The sequence below is a fragment of the Alosa pseudoharengus genome, unplaced genomic scaffold (assembly GCF_046254945.1).
Source record: "Alosa pseudoharengus isolate Yale_2024_CS ecotype anadromous, Long Island Sound unplaced genomic scaffold, YU_APseudo_1.1 YU_APseudo_1.1_scf_5, whole genome shotgun sequence".
Lineage (NCBI taxonomy): Eukaryota > Metazoa > Chordata > Actinopteri > Clupeiformes > Clupeidae > Alosa > Alosa pseudoharengus.
This window is the reverse complement of record NW_027468837.1, coordinates 24794196-24809545: the sequence shown is the minus strand read 5'-3', so window position 1 is coordinate 24809545 and position 15350 is coordinate 24794196. Positions and strand designations below refer to the sequence as shown.

At 43.3% G+C, this 15350-nt stretch overlaps 1 protein-coding gene across 2 annotated transcripts in view; it reads right to left on the bottom strand.

Annotated features, from left to right (window-relative positions):
• The window catches only part of iqsec1b (IQ motif and Sec7 domain ArfGEF 1b), a 181640-nt gene that overhangs the window by 165111 nt on the left and 1179 nt on the right, over positions 1–15350 (bottom strand). The window lies entirely within an intron of this gene.

The following is a 15350-nucleotide window of genomic DNA, read 5'->3' as shown; positions in this document are numbered from 1 at the left end:
GTTCATGCTTTTTAATACCAAGAACTGAAGGCAACAATGTATGATGATGAAAAATGACAAAGGGACAAACTACATAGTAAAATAAGCGCATCCAACACACACACACACACACACACACACGTTAATATTAAAAGGATTAGCAACACAAATTCCAACAAGGAAATTTCCCAAAAATGAATCACAAGCTCATATCTGGCAGTGAGACAGGGCACACGTGTTTGACAGGGATTTTATTAGCCAACATTTCAGCTCTGTGTTTGGGGGTGTTCTCTAGCAAACATTTCAATGACTAACTACAGTTGCCAAGTCAGAGGTAAAAAGCAGTTTAATAATGCATGAAATGTCAAAATCCTTCTGGAACAGAAATAATTCCATTGGAAGACCTTTTCAGCTGTTTGAATAGCACTTGGGTCCCTCATGGCTACATGATAAGGGAAGTGAGAGACGGAGTACAATAATCAGAAACAGAGCCAAACAAAGACATTGAGAAAAAGGAATACAGAATAGAACTAAAGAGAGAGAAAAAGCAACAGGGAAACAGAGAAAGCGGTGGATAATAGAGAAAGAGCACAGAAAAGAGAGAGAGGGAGAGGGGCAGAGAGAGAGGGGGGGGTTAACTCCAGCCGTTTCCTGTCACCTTATCTCTACGTGCTCTCTCTTCCGGTTATTCAGGCCCGCCGTGGAGCCACGACCCAGCTGTGGCCTTACTTCCCCCTCAACTTCCTGTCCCCACCACCGCCCCCTCAACCCCGCACAGGGTGTCAGAGCAGGTGATATATTCTGGGACATCAATGTAAACAAGGGACATGACCCTCTTTCCCCTGTGAACTGGTCAAGCGTTTTTGCCGGTGTGCATGTGAGCAAGTCAACACACAAACACACACACCATTTTTTGCAGCATATGGTAGAAAGATTTGTCTAGGTAGAAATAGAAAGTAATGGAGACTAGATTTGTTTTCTTTGAAGCTATGAAGATAATTTGGCAGAACATTACTCTGTAAAGCTTGTCAATGTATTCATATAGCATAAAATAATTTCGTAACATTAAAATAGTAAAAACTACTGCCACAAGTTAAAATGCTCATGTTGTCATGAATCGAACATGTTCTTATATTCTGCATTATTGCTGGCAATTATATGCAACACATAATCAAATATGTAATTTAATTGTTTTTCTGACAATTCTTTCTCCTCATCCGTGAGACACATACAGTACATGTGTTGCTCTTGGCTTAAGGTGCCTCTCAACTCTGGCAGCAGTTGTGGCATGTGTGGGGCACGCGAGTAAGTGTGCCTGTGTGTGTGAATGTGTGTGTGTGTGTCTTTCGAATCATTAGTAGGTGCTTCAGGCAGATAGACAGCCGCTGCATGAGGCCTTCCCCGGGAAAGCAGAGATAAAATGGCACAAGTAATGAGGAGCATTATCAATCACATGGGCATAAGGCATCCAGCCCAGCCTGGCTCAGTTCCGCAGTTCAGAGAGAGACACAGGAAAGATTGAGAGAGAGAGAGGGAGGGACAGAGAGAGAAAAAGAGAGATTAAGAAAGAAGAGAAAGGGAGGGAGGATAGATGGGGGGGGAGAGAAAAGCAAAGAGGAATAGATAGAGAGAAAAAGGGGACAGGGTGCTAGAGAAATAGAGATAGAGAGAGCAGGAAAGAGAGGAACGGGAAACAGAGAGAGAGAGAGAGAGAGAAAGGAGAGGAAAAGGGAAAGATAGAGAGCAAGCACACACACACAAAAATAAATACATCAATAAATAACCACTTTATTTATTCATGTGCTTTTGTTCAGACACTGAGAGGGAAAACAGAACGGTGTTGACTTATCAGCGTGGAATATGGAAAATACAGATGATACTGTTGATGTTTCGCTTCAATCCCAACACACCATTTGGCAGCGCTTTAGACAAACTAAAGACTTTTACAATACTCCTCCCATGACACTTCCATTAATTGATATCCAAATCTCCTTTATTTTAAGGCCGGCCTGGGTTAGGAGATATTACATGCACATGAGTGGGCGAGTTCCGGCTCAAAGTCACGGAGGGCTCGGAGATAGCGGCATTAGTTTATCAGCGAGCAATGTAATATCCACGTATGCACGGCTGAAGGAATTACGCAACCGGCATAAAGCTGTTGACAATGACATAATCACCCTCTCCAACCCTACCCCACCCCCACCCTGGGAACCGCGGCCTAAATCGAGAGTGGAGGATGGCGCTTAAAGGTTCAGCACAGTTCAGGTCCTGGGTAAAAGCGGCACGTCTGATTCTCTCGGGACAAGCTGAGGGATTAGCGGCCCATGCCTGACACAATGCAGAAGCCAACATCTGTGGCCTAACAACTCCCAGCGAGCTGGGAAGCCCATGGAGAACGTCACTGTTCGTGCAGTGATGACAAAACACAGCTCCTTGCATTCTACATATATGTTTTCATCAGCTCAAGACCATAGATGAAGTGCATCTTACACATATTTGCATTTTAAATATGTTAAAAGATCAAAAATGTTGAACACCACCACAATACATGTATACTGCTTACACTACAGACCATTCAGAGCATTGGCTGCGGAGAATGTGCTGTTGCTAATTATCTTGTACCTCTCGCCATGATTAGCCATTACACCTTCCACTCTATAATGGGATTAACCCCTCAAGTAAAGGGAGAAGATTAAAACATTGAGCGGCTAGTTTTCGACGGTTTGATGTCTGCGCTGATGATAATGGAGGGGAGCGCAGACAAAAGCTCCCGAGATCTGAGAAACCAAAACAGAATATGTGTAGAGGCACCGGTGGCCTAATACATGAGCATGTTCCCAGTGCCACTCGGGGGAAGGGATTTGATAAAAGGCCCACCACGGCTGAGCTTTAAAGCGATGACGGTGAAAAAAAAAGAAAAAAGGCCTAGCCTGCCGTCCGTGGCTCTCCACTTGCACAAATGGAAACAGATTGATTAATGTGAGCCTAGATCACCGGCCATGACAGGTCACAACTCATAATGCGACATTAAGGCACGCTTCCTAGAGAACGCCCAAAAATGGTAGGCATCGCTCATAAATAATGCACAATTGCCACACACCATTTTAATACCGCGAAGCATTTAGCTATGCAGATGTTTGTGGGGACATGTCAACCATCAGATAATCCTCTTAGAAATACTCTCCCTAAAAGAAGGGCCTCTAAAATATACTGATGCATGATTACTAATAATGAATTGGAAAAGATGACTTGCAGAACACATGGTTGAGGATTCACTGGCACGGAAAAAAAAAATCCCCTATGGAATTCCCCTATTCTGTAACACAAAGGTTATCAGTAAATCAAAATCCCCTTTGAAAAATTGAGAAACTGGCGATGCAAAAGCCATCAGTAGCTCTGGTTGAGCAAGACAATGGAGATCAGTATGTAGGTCTGTGTTTACAACCCTGACCAGCCGCCCAGCGTAGTCCTGCATTCATCATCCCACACGTCGGATGGCCCTATGAAAGAGCCCCCTCCATCCCCTTCCCCCAGGGTGCTACATCATACGTTGTGTCTAGTTAACCTGTTACATAAATTCAAATTATCCTCATTAATCACAGTGCTAATTACCAAAAGCGGAGTCTACTGTGTGCATGTGTGTGTGAGAGAGTGAGAAAGAGTGAGAGAGAAACAGAGAGAGAGAGAGAGACAGAACAGCATGAGTGCTTTTCAAATGACTTTCAGCCGAGCAAGAGAGCGAACAGATGAGAGGAAAGGAGTGGAGTGGAGGCCTTTCATATGGTGGACTAATTAAGACGCCCCCAGCAGGTTGGGTTGGGTGGGTGTTTTGATCTCGATGCCCGCTGACCTGACGCTAGACAGGCCCTGCCCACCTGTGGTCCTCTCCACTTGGCCCTCGAACACCAGTTCCCCCCGTGCTTCTGGCACCCGAGGTGGCCTTCCGACTGACACACAGTCTCACCTCATGCCAAAGAGCAACTTCATTATTTTACTGTCATTATCTAATCTCATCCCCCCCCCCTTAGTGGATCTAAAGAGCAACATTTATACCAACATAGAAATACCAACTTGCCTACAGCTCATAGACACAGACACACAAACATACGGTAGTCTACATGCCTCCCTATTACTGAAACTGTGTTCCCACTGACATTTGTATTTGCAGATGACACAGAATGCACATCAGGAGGTAAATGTCAACATTAGAATGCCAGGAAGTTCTGGCGTCCACACTGCATCCAAATGAATGGTGCTGCTGCTGGAAAGGCCAAAAAAACAGAGAGATTTCAAAGTAAACAGGAGTAGGTTGAGTAGGGCTTAGCGTGTGGATGTAGACGAGTCCACATACCATGGATGTTGGGTACAGTTAATTCCATTTATTAAGCTTGTTTAATGCAATCGGACACATCAAGGTAAATTTAGTCAGTATGTGCATGCCCTCCCTGACAACCAAATCCATTAGCTTGAGTTTTTAGCACCTTGCTCTACCAGCAAAATCTTCAGGAATATGACACTATTCCTGTAGAGAAGTGTTTGAGGTACATGATCCTTCAGATAAGGATCCAGCTGCAATTACTACAAATGTGTGATATCGGAATAAAATACAGCACCTTATTATGTTTAAAAGCCAATCTGAATTAGGCCCGACAGATAATGGTCTACTCTTGGGTTCCTGATGGAAGATAATTTGCTGTAAAAAATATGAATTTAAATTGGACAAAGGAGGTTAGTGACAACAGAACTGTCCATTTTCAATTTAGTGGCAATCGTGTCAAAATAGTCGGGCCATGACACTTTGTCGAACCGAGTCTAACTGGTGAGGGAACCACGGCGGAGAAGTCATTGAGGCAGTGAATCACCAGCCCCACTCATCCTCTCATTGGACAGCCGGCGAAGGCTTCGGGAGCTTTCATTTATGCATTCAATTTCAAACAAGACCAGTGGGCGTGCCGCTCCCCCTTCCACATTAGCATTGCTTCAGGCAACGTTTGTCATCGTTTTTTCAACAAAAATTAGCGTTTCAGACTTTCATGACTCAAAGAGGTTGTTTAAGCAACTGAAACTTAAGTCAGAGAGAGATAGATAGAGAGAGAGAGAGAGAGAGAGAGAGAGAGAGAGGAGCAGCTGGCCTTAGACATCCAAGCATTTTTCGGGAGAGAACTGACTGACTGAGTAAATGCACTTAAGTGCTGCAGATGTTCTCTTGATAAATAAACTCATCTCTCCGGCTCGGAGCTGCTTTTAGAGGCTGACAGCGTTTACTTCCTCAAGGAGAAAATGGATGACATCAGGCCTTTATACTTTTTAAGTATTCTGCCGAAGAGTAATCCTCATTCACTTCACAAGCATTGAGTCACAAGACAAAAGGCTGGTTATGTACAGTCCGGTGTTGGTGGAATGGTTGAGTGCTCAACAGTCCACATTATTACAATACAACATGAATAATTAAGCATGTTACAGCCACTCTAATGCAGATAATTGGTCTCTGTGAAAGAAACATAGTCACGTGGCTGCTTGTTGTGCCAGATCCATACCACACATCATATGCAAAACATGCAAAGATTTCCATGCCGATGAATGGCTGTTGGGAAAACAAACATTCTACTATTTATTTATTTGCATGTATTACTGGAACACATCTGAAAATCTTTCTGAGTGTTTTAAAGCATCTAACAATATCAAATGACCTGCTATAACCTGGTCTCAGGCCATCTGTGGACGAGATCAAAGAGGCTCTCTGTGTTAGGCTCTTCATTGATGAACATGCAGACATCACGTGATTGGCCCAATTAGGGAGCCAACGAGATTTTTCTTATGTCATTAGGCTGATGGCAAAATGCACATCCAAGGGTGATCAAGGTAGACTACAAAGGCAGGTAATGATTGCAGGCAAGAGAATACTAGAGTCTCTGTCTTTGAAGAAGGTGGCATTAGGCACAGTCAGGGTATCTTCTACTTTCAGACAGTTTGTCACCCATCACATTTTTTACAGCAACTGTATATTTTTTTCTTTTGGTGGTTCACTGTTTATTGTAGTTGCTATCCATAGTATTGCCTAATAATTTTTACACACTTTTTCTAAGGACTAAAATCCATCATGTAACAGTAATACCGGTCTAACACCTAAAGAGAGGTTTTAACTTTATGAGGATTATTTCTGATTTACAGAGTAACAAAGAAAAAAGCTTCATCATTAAATGAGCCATGTTTGTTGAGCATTTCCAGAAAATAAGAGTCCTGTATCAGAAGACTGAAGAAAATGACAAGTATCCAGGCAACCAGCATTTCCCTTAAAACTATTTATATATATAATTCAGAAAATATATAACACTGTCGTAAACTCCACATTAATCATATACCAATTTATTAAATTATAATAACTTTTCCATGAGATTTTGATAGGCAGTACAGTATACAATGTTCTGATCCATACACTCATACAACCCTTTCTGAGTGACTGTCAAATCCTGTACCCTGAGGAAGAACAGGTGACACAACACCTCCACTCTGTAGTGTCTCAGCAAGCCCCCAGGGCCTCTGTTTGTTCTCGTTCTCTCTCTCTCTCTCTCTCTCTCTCTCTCTCTCTCTCTCTCTCTCTCTCTCACCACCCCTACTGACTACCCACATTTACCACACAGTCCTTCCCGTCATGTTCCAAACTGGCCAGACCTAGATCCAGACCGGACATGGGGGGGTCTGATCACACTGACCAGGCAGGCCACTGTAATTCAGGGAATACTCATAAGTGCACCATTTAATCTCCTTGCCCTCCCCCTTCCTGGCCATGCAACTCCACCATCAGATGCTTCAAAAAGTAATCAGGCCAAATTGAACAGTAAAATTGGGAGCGGCTGCCAAGACTTCCCAGGGCTCCTCAGACACATAAGAGAGATGCAGCAGCCCTCAAACGAAACGGTCACCTAGAGAGTGTTGGGCCCCCTATACTGGATTGGGTTTAGACGTTTCTTCCCCCTGGACTTCCTCTGAGATGTACAGGCAGTGTATGGGGGTACATCAATCTTAGTTATGAGCATGGTCCAAAATGCTATGGATCTAAAAATGATATGCAGGAAAAGAGTGATTTTTTCAAGGGAATTTCAGCCATTACAATGTAGGTGCAACAAAAATGATGAAGTGTATAACCCAATCCACTGCTATACTACCTCCTGTCATCTTTGACTAACTTGCACATTTAATATCTCCTCTACTATTTGCAAACTTTGCAATGTCCCTTTATCTTCTTTCTCTGCATACACTCATACTGTTCCTGACTTTGGAAGGAATTGTCTTGATGTGTGTACCAATATAGTTCAAATTGTCTTCAGCAATCTTGGATTTTTGAGTATACTCCAGGTAAAACAAGTAATAAAAGGTAAAAGACAGGTCTGACAGGTAGAAATAATTGTTTAATAAGAGGTCAATGTTCTGACTGCACAGACAAATGCAGTCAAAAGCATGGACATCTGTGGCAAGCTGAAAATTGAGACAGTTTGTATGGATGATAGTGTACGGATGATGTACACAAATGATGTTTCCTCCATCAAGCAAAAGAGAAATAGCCCCCCGTCTTGCCAGGCACGAGTAATGATGTTTGGTATTTACCGAAATGTCTACCCCATCACTGGCAGATGAATCTGTTACCATGTCTGCAGCCCCCAGGACCGCCCTGGAAATTGAGCTCCTCTCTTACCCAGCGGTGGGGCTCGGGTAGGGGGGTAAGGGTGGGATGTGTTTGGTGAAGAACGAGTGTAGCCCCTGCTTTGATCCGGCCAGGTCTCGGCTCCGACAAATGAGCAAATGCCACGGCGAAATGAAGGGCAGGAGTCAGTCAGCAAGCGGCGTCTGTTGAGCCGTAAGCCATTACGCTCTCCTCGCCATCAGATGGGTCAGCGTTTATGAAACACCCTCTATTAGTGTGGATATGGCTCAAAATAAAATAAAAAAATAATAAAATAAACCACCTAACCTGGATATTGGAGCCTTCCGCCCGTGTACTGACAAGCACAGGGTACACAACAGCCCTAACAGCTGTCATTTTTTCCAGTTTGTTCCAGGAATAGCATGCAGGGATCAGAGAGAGAGAGAGAGAGAACGGCAGTTGTTGTAGTTATGGATGCTAGGGCTGCTTGTTCGGTCTATTCGAGACTTTGAGCTTTTTATTGTTTTGGCAGTGCCTGCACAACTTCTCTGGCAGTGACAGCTGAATAAGGCATGAATGGGTCCACCTCCATTATGAAGTTTAACCTGTCGTTCTCTCCCATCTCAATGAAACATTTCACGTCGGCGGGAATTAAACTCCTGCAGCTGTGAGAGTCGACTCAGAGTGGCTACAACACCCAGCCGTGTAGGGGTGGCTATGAGCAGTCATTCACAGAAATGATGAGCCACACTTTTTTCCCCTCACACTGGATTTATCTCCAGCTCTACTGAAGATAACGGGGGGAGGGGGCAGCTCATGATTCATGAGTCTAGCATATCCTCAGTCCTGCCACTTGCTAGTGCTCTCTTAGAAACAATCTGCAATCTAGAACCTTCCAAGGGTCTCTCTACAGGTCCTTTAAAAGCCCATTTCCAGTCTGACACATGACAGCCCATGTCCAGATCGACTGTTGACTTCAAATTATTAATCACATATGAAGTGGATGTCATTTGAACCAAGCTGGCGGACATTCCAATGTTTTTTTGACGAGCTTGAAATTTTAGTTGAAGCTCATAAAACCTGCAGTTCCACAGTGGGATAAGTTAGAAGATAACAAGAACCCTTCCTTGGACAGCATAATCCTTGATGTATTTTGTACACAGATTCCTCTCAAATACAAAGAAGTAAAATAAAATTATTCTTTCAATCTGTATGATAATAACAATAATAATAATAATAATAATAATATGTAAAAGATGCTATAGAGAAAGTTGGTATTAAAAATGTACTTAATCATTTAAAGGAAATGAACTGAACTGAAATAATTGGATCATTTCAGTATCATTTTAAATTATAGATATGGTTACAAACAGCCACCCTCAAGGCAAAATGGAAACAACAACCAACAACTCATGGTGCAACAGGATCAGTACTTGGCTCCCTTGCAATCCTACCATGTGGCTCTGCATGATCAGGGCTTCCAGGTGACCCCGCAAGATAGAATTACACAACCAGTAGGAGGCTTAATGAAAACAACTGATATCATCGAGACACAAGTCATAAAGGCCATTTCCAGAATAAACAACCCATTCCCTTACAATGTGCTGTAAGTCAATAAGCACTGGGGCTCTATCTTGTAGATAAATGCTAATTAGCCTCAAATGGTTGGTCCTGTCAACAACACAGTAATAGAATCAAAAACGTGTTTTTCCCCCATTATCTTCAAGTCATTTCAGCAAGCAAATAGAAAGTCATAACTCCAAATACCATAGCACACACCATCAACCGGGGTGACATTTTGATAGCAGCCAGCTTACTCCCTCTGAAGAAAAAAAAAAGACTGAAAGCGTGCTGCTCTCGATCCAAACACCCCCCCCCCCCCTCCACTGCATGGGCTGCAGTCCGTTCTTCTCCACGCCTGCCCAGTGCGCCCAGAGACTCCCATTACTCAGCCTGGTGTGGTGTGGTGTGGTGTGGCGTGGTGTGGCGTGGCGTGGCAATGGCATGGCTCTCTCAAGGTCCACGGAGGAGTGGTGGTTTCAAACTCCAATAAGCATCACTCATTGTGGCATCTCACGGGCCGTGTTTTCTCAGCTAGGATCCGTCAGACAGAAACCAATAAAGGACCAGCTCCATCAGGGTCCGGGAGCGTGGTAGTGGCCTTTGGTGACTAATAGGCACTCGCTGGGCTCCAGAGTCAATGGTGAAAGATCAATCAGTCAATTAAGTCCCACGTGCCTTGAAAGACCGTGATCATTCAAGGTTAGCTCTGGTCCTCGGATTCTCCGCCATCTTGCTCGCTATACTATTGGCAAAGAGTATATACAGTGTTGAATGTATTGACAAAGTCCTTTAGAGGACAATTATAAGGACTCAAAGACTGGCAACAAGGCCTCTTTATTCAAATATCTTAATTTGTTTTTAACACTTAACTAAAGAGTAGATTACACTTAATCAAACAGAACTGGCCCATGGCTTTGCCAATTGAAGTCTCTGTGTTTTTTTTTGTAATCTGGCACTCATTTTCCAGAGGAATGTCATTACAGAGAAGACTAATTGGGATTGTCCAAGTCAGAGAGGGGGGAACAACTATGTGGAAGGCTGTTTCTTCTGGGATAATTCCCAATTCTCTCTCACTCTTTCTCTCTCTCTCTCTCTCTTTCTCTCTCTCTCTCTCTCTCTCTCGTCAGAGTAACGGATAGCGCTCCCGTTAGGAAGCCTTTCCCCACTGAGCAGGACACCGCTGAGCAATGGCCTCATGATAGATGGCCTCCATTTGCACTGCTGATAAGATCCGGACAGTGTTATCACCCTTTTTACAAATGAAAGCCAAAGGCCTGATGACGCACGTCCTAAAATGCTCTGTAAATAAATACAGCACACCCTGTTTTTAATGCAGCATGAATATGTAGAATTGTGTACAGACTCAATGCATCAATGATAATCCCAGCAAATATAGTACTGCATGAGTGTTGTGTTGCATGTTCGGTTGAGCCATTGGTTAGTTTGGTAAGGAAAAGCAGTAGCCATTCATGTGTTTCATTCATCCTGAAAAGATTAGATTAGGCTTTTTTATTATTTAAAAAAGAAACTGGTGATGATATTTCATTTTTCATATTCATCATTCTACTGTTTTATTTCCTTTGCCCTCATATCTGCAATTCACTTGCTACTGAAAACAGACTAAGCCATGCTACAAAAGCAATCAGCAAAGTCATTCACATGATTATGACAAAACTGAATGCACTGCAAAGCTTGAATGAATGCATATGGCATTCCACAAATGTCCCAATATCAAAATTCCTGAGAAGATTTTCTTTTTTTATCTCAATGGGAGGAAATAAAATGCTAAATAAAAAGTTTACAGATGTGGTGAATGTTCTACGACATACACAACAAATGATCCTATGGTTCATTCCTACAAAATGATCTATAACGAAAGCCAACTTACCACCGAATCCTAGTTTATATGGGACACATAACAGCATGCTTGAGGGTATGTGCATTGAAATCTGAAGGAAATGTCCACAGAGAATGGGAAAATGTTGTCTCAGAACAATTTCAATTGGGTTATCACTTCAAAGAAAGCAGTTAATGTGCTAATGCAAAAGTCAATGTGTGTTAAAGAACATTCTGTTTCAGGGATCTACCTGGTTGTATTATATAAATATGTTATGCCACCTACCACTATCCCACACAGCCAGAAAAGAAGTTAAAAGAAAGCACAGTCAAGCATTCAAGGCACAACCCGTCTACTGCCTAAAATGCCAAATGAAAATATAAAGAGAAAGGGCCAAATCAAAAGATGTGATGAGGACATAATAAGTCAAATCCATGAGTGCTCCTGATAACCACTGCACCCAAAAGCAACGGTGTAGATTAACAATAGATGAAAAGAGAAAACATCACATCAAACATGTGACAAGGTGTAGAGTGTCAAATTGTATATGCTTACGAGAGGAGATCTTTAAAGAGTTCCTGTGACCATCAATATTTCATTGCTTAAGATTGCTCCTAACATCTGTTTACTCTTTTTTTCTGTGTCTGTGTTTCTCTGTATATCCCTCTCTTTCCTTCACTCTCTCCATCCCTCCATATCTCTCTCTGTCTCTCTCTCTCTCTCTCTCTCTCTAGGACCACCCAAAGGCTTTCACTGACACTTAACTGCCAACTGAGATAGATGACATTTCTCTGCCTCCCTCTCTCTCTTTCTCTCTCTCTCATTCTCTCTCCATCTCTCTCTCTTTTATGTCACAAGCTGTCCACAGTGTTCTAGCCCAGGGCAACACAACACATTCTTATTCATACAGTTAATTACCCGGCATTCTGAAAGTTGCAGAATGCCTTGCTCAGAAAGTCCGAGTGGCAGGTTGCCCAACCTGAACGAGAAAAATTTCAAGCCTCTCAAATTGCATAGCAGCTGACATGAATGAAGATGATACTGTATTTATTATACAGGAGAGCTTGCACATTTGAGGGCAAACCTCACGCTGTTTTTAATATAAAGGATGATATTTGCCCCTTCCATTTCCCTGTAGGCCTGTTCTGCAAGGGAACAATAAAAACACAAAAGCATAATTACATTGTGTGCGGGTATAATGCCGCCTCTCCCACAACAAATATAGGCGCCTGTTAGAGCAAGCGCTTCCGTGTGACAGCTGAGACAGAGGACACAACGGAGGTTATCCTTTGATAAACTCTCCCATGAGAGAATCAGCCTTCAACTTTATGACAACGCCATAGCAGTCCCACGACTAACAAGGTGACGCTAGACAGCTCCGTTTAGCTTTTTACGGTCCCCTCGCGTCGTAACCTTCCCACCCGCATCGTTGATATGCATGGGAGCTCCCTCTCTCACCGGACGATGGGCGACTCCAGAGTGCATCTGGCCCCCTGGGGCAAAACTTGCGGGTCCGGGCCGGACTGGGGACAGGTCCGCTGCGACTGCCAGCAGCTATCTTAGCCCGCCGGCTGGCCGGGGCAGCCTTTCCGAGCCAAGGCCCGGGATTGCCAGCTCGCTGTGGTCAGCAGTAACACGAGCGCAGGAGCTGACGTGGCAAACTCGTACGCGCAGGAACATGAGAGGCGGCAGTCAGTCGCAGCACAGCAAGGGCCCCCGCAAGCCTCCTCCACAGCTCCAGCTCCGCCAGGCCAGGCACACCACGGGGTGGTGCGTGATTGAACAGAATACCTAAGTGACAAATCAAATTTATTCCACTCCTCTCCCCTCCACCAGCAGCAGCAGCAGCACCCACCCAACCCCAACTTTAAACACTGCAGGTTTACTGCAGAAGTTATGAAGGCCTTTGCAGCACAGAACAACCGTCTGTTTATATCAGTGGGCAAGAAGTCTGTTTGGAGCAGTGAGATCCTCAAAGGCAACTTATAACTGTTATGACTTGGGCACATCCCTCAAGAGGCATGGTCTGCTATCAGGAAGGAAGGCACATCAAAAGCAAACACACACAATTGTCTCTTCCTTCTTGTCCCATACCACTTTGTCCCTGCTCTAGTTAGAAGAGAGCTTGACACAAATCTTTGTTCAAATATAAACTTTGGATGCCAGAGCATAACAAAAATAGAACTATAGTCGATTCAAGAATGTGTCCCTCTTCCCCTAACAAGCTATAAATGGAATGACTGTCATACCATCAAACAAAGGCAACAATGCATAACATTTGAGCTCTCTTCAGCAAGACACTGTGTAGCTAGCTATCTCAAAACTATCACTTTCACAAACTGTAAATGATGGCTGAACAAGAACCCTTTTGAGATGTTGAAAGTGCTTTTAAATGCCCATTAGAGTCCAATACTTAAAGATGTATAATTACAGCATGTGCCTTAACCTCAGGCCAGCCCTTTACAAGTGATGTAATGCCAGTGTCCTCCCACCACATTACTACACATTCAGTTAACTAAGAGACAACATCTGATGCCGGATCAACATTTTTAAAATGCTTTATGCACTCATGAGAAAGTGAATGCTTTTATTTCCAAGCATGAGGCAGCATTTCATCATTGCTGTGCCAACTTCATGACAACAACTTCCCATAGGCATTCCACACTCGGACGCCCACACGCCTCAGAGGTCAGGTGCTGATGGCTGGCGGGTGCCGACAGATCTGGCCCTACTCTGGAACGGACCGGGGCCAGTTTCGGCACACATTCAGCTGCTGTGTCATTCATTAACTCTCTGGAACACACCCGGGACTTCCTCTCCATCACACCCTTCTAGAACGTAAAGCATACGAATCGAAAGCAGTCAATCCTCTCTCTCTCTCTCTCTCTCTGAGAGAGAGTAGCTGGTTCTGAGAAAAGACAAAGATAAAAAACCACACACTGACACATCAGTTCAGGTGCCAGGTCAAGTTATCAAAAACAGATGGTAGGCTGAGCCTTTGACAGGTCATGCCAATATCACCACAAGTCAAGGAAATATCACAGGCATTCCCATACAGTCAAAACTGTTCTCTACTGTACGGATATGCTTTACTCAACAGCACTGTGTTTCAATAGATGCTGAGTCTGCAAGAAATGAAGAAGTACACAGTTTCACTTCATGAAACATAGACCTTAATAAGGAAGTTAAGGTAATTGCTGAGGACGTTTGTACCTCAGGGACAATCCTGCATCTAGGTGAAACTAAGAATACCACAGATTTTATTTGATTGGCCAGGCCCAGCCCATGTGCTTTTAAATGCATTCATATCTGAGATAATTTGAATTGCTTTGATTAATTAGATGTTTGATCATAAGTAGATTGTTATGAACAAGTGAGAAAGAACAGCTTGCTTGTTTCTATTTACCCTTTCAGTTTTGTCTATTTTCTGATTTCAACCGGTTTGCTTATATATTAAGTATGTATGTATTCTCTGAACCCTGAGAGAATACCTGAAAGAGTGATTGGCACTGATAATGCCACCGTATCTGATGTGTCTGAATGTAAAGAGGAAAGGTATTACATTTTGGGTGTTTTGTAGGAAGACTGCAAATCAGAAGTGTTTTACACAACTGGTCACCATATCACTGTGTCACAACAGGGAGATATGGAAGAAACACTCAGATGTAAATTACACTGATGGAATAGCCAATAAGCCACACGATGTTACACTGAAAATGTACAGTATCAGAAGTGCATTTGGCATGGCACTGACCACAGAGTGCTTTGGGGAGGAGGGCAGCATCCAGTTGGCCACAATCAAATGTATGCTCTGTACTACACCAGTGCTACTAAAAGCTTACACTGAAGCTTTATTCCATAAATATCCTGGATTAATAAGTGTCTGCAATAAATCCATTTAAAAGACTAATACTGGCAGCCGAGCAGGGGAGAAAGGTCTGATGGAAAAGGAGGCATTATCATGATTATCAATATATAATCAAATAATAACAGATTAATGTGTTTCAGATCTCGCTGGTGGCGAGGGCGTTTCAGCGAAGGCGATTAAGGGGGGGGGGGGGGGGGGTTGATGTCTACTAGACTAACTCCACCACTAAAATGTTTAGCCACCGTGTTGGATACTACTGACTTGTACGAACTGCTTGATTTGTACATTTGAACAAAACCGCATGCTCACGTATTCTCATTGGGTGGGATGTGATATACACTCAAAGTCAAGAAACGTGGTGAACTGGGGTGCGCAATGACATGACAGACGTGAGAAAAATGTTCTAATATTGGGGAAATATAGGCTACATTCGAAACAACACTTCTGGAATCACTGAAATA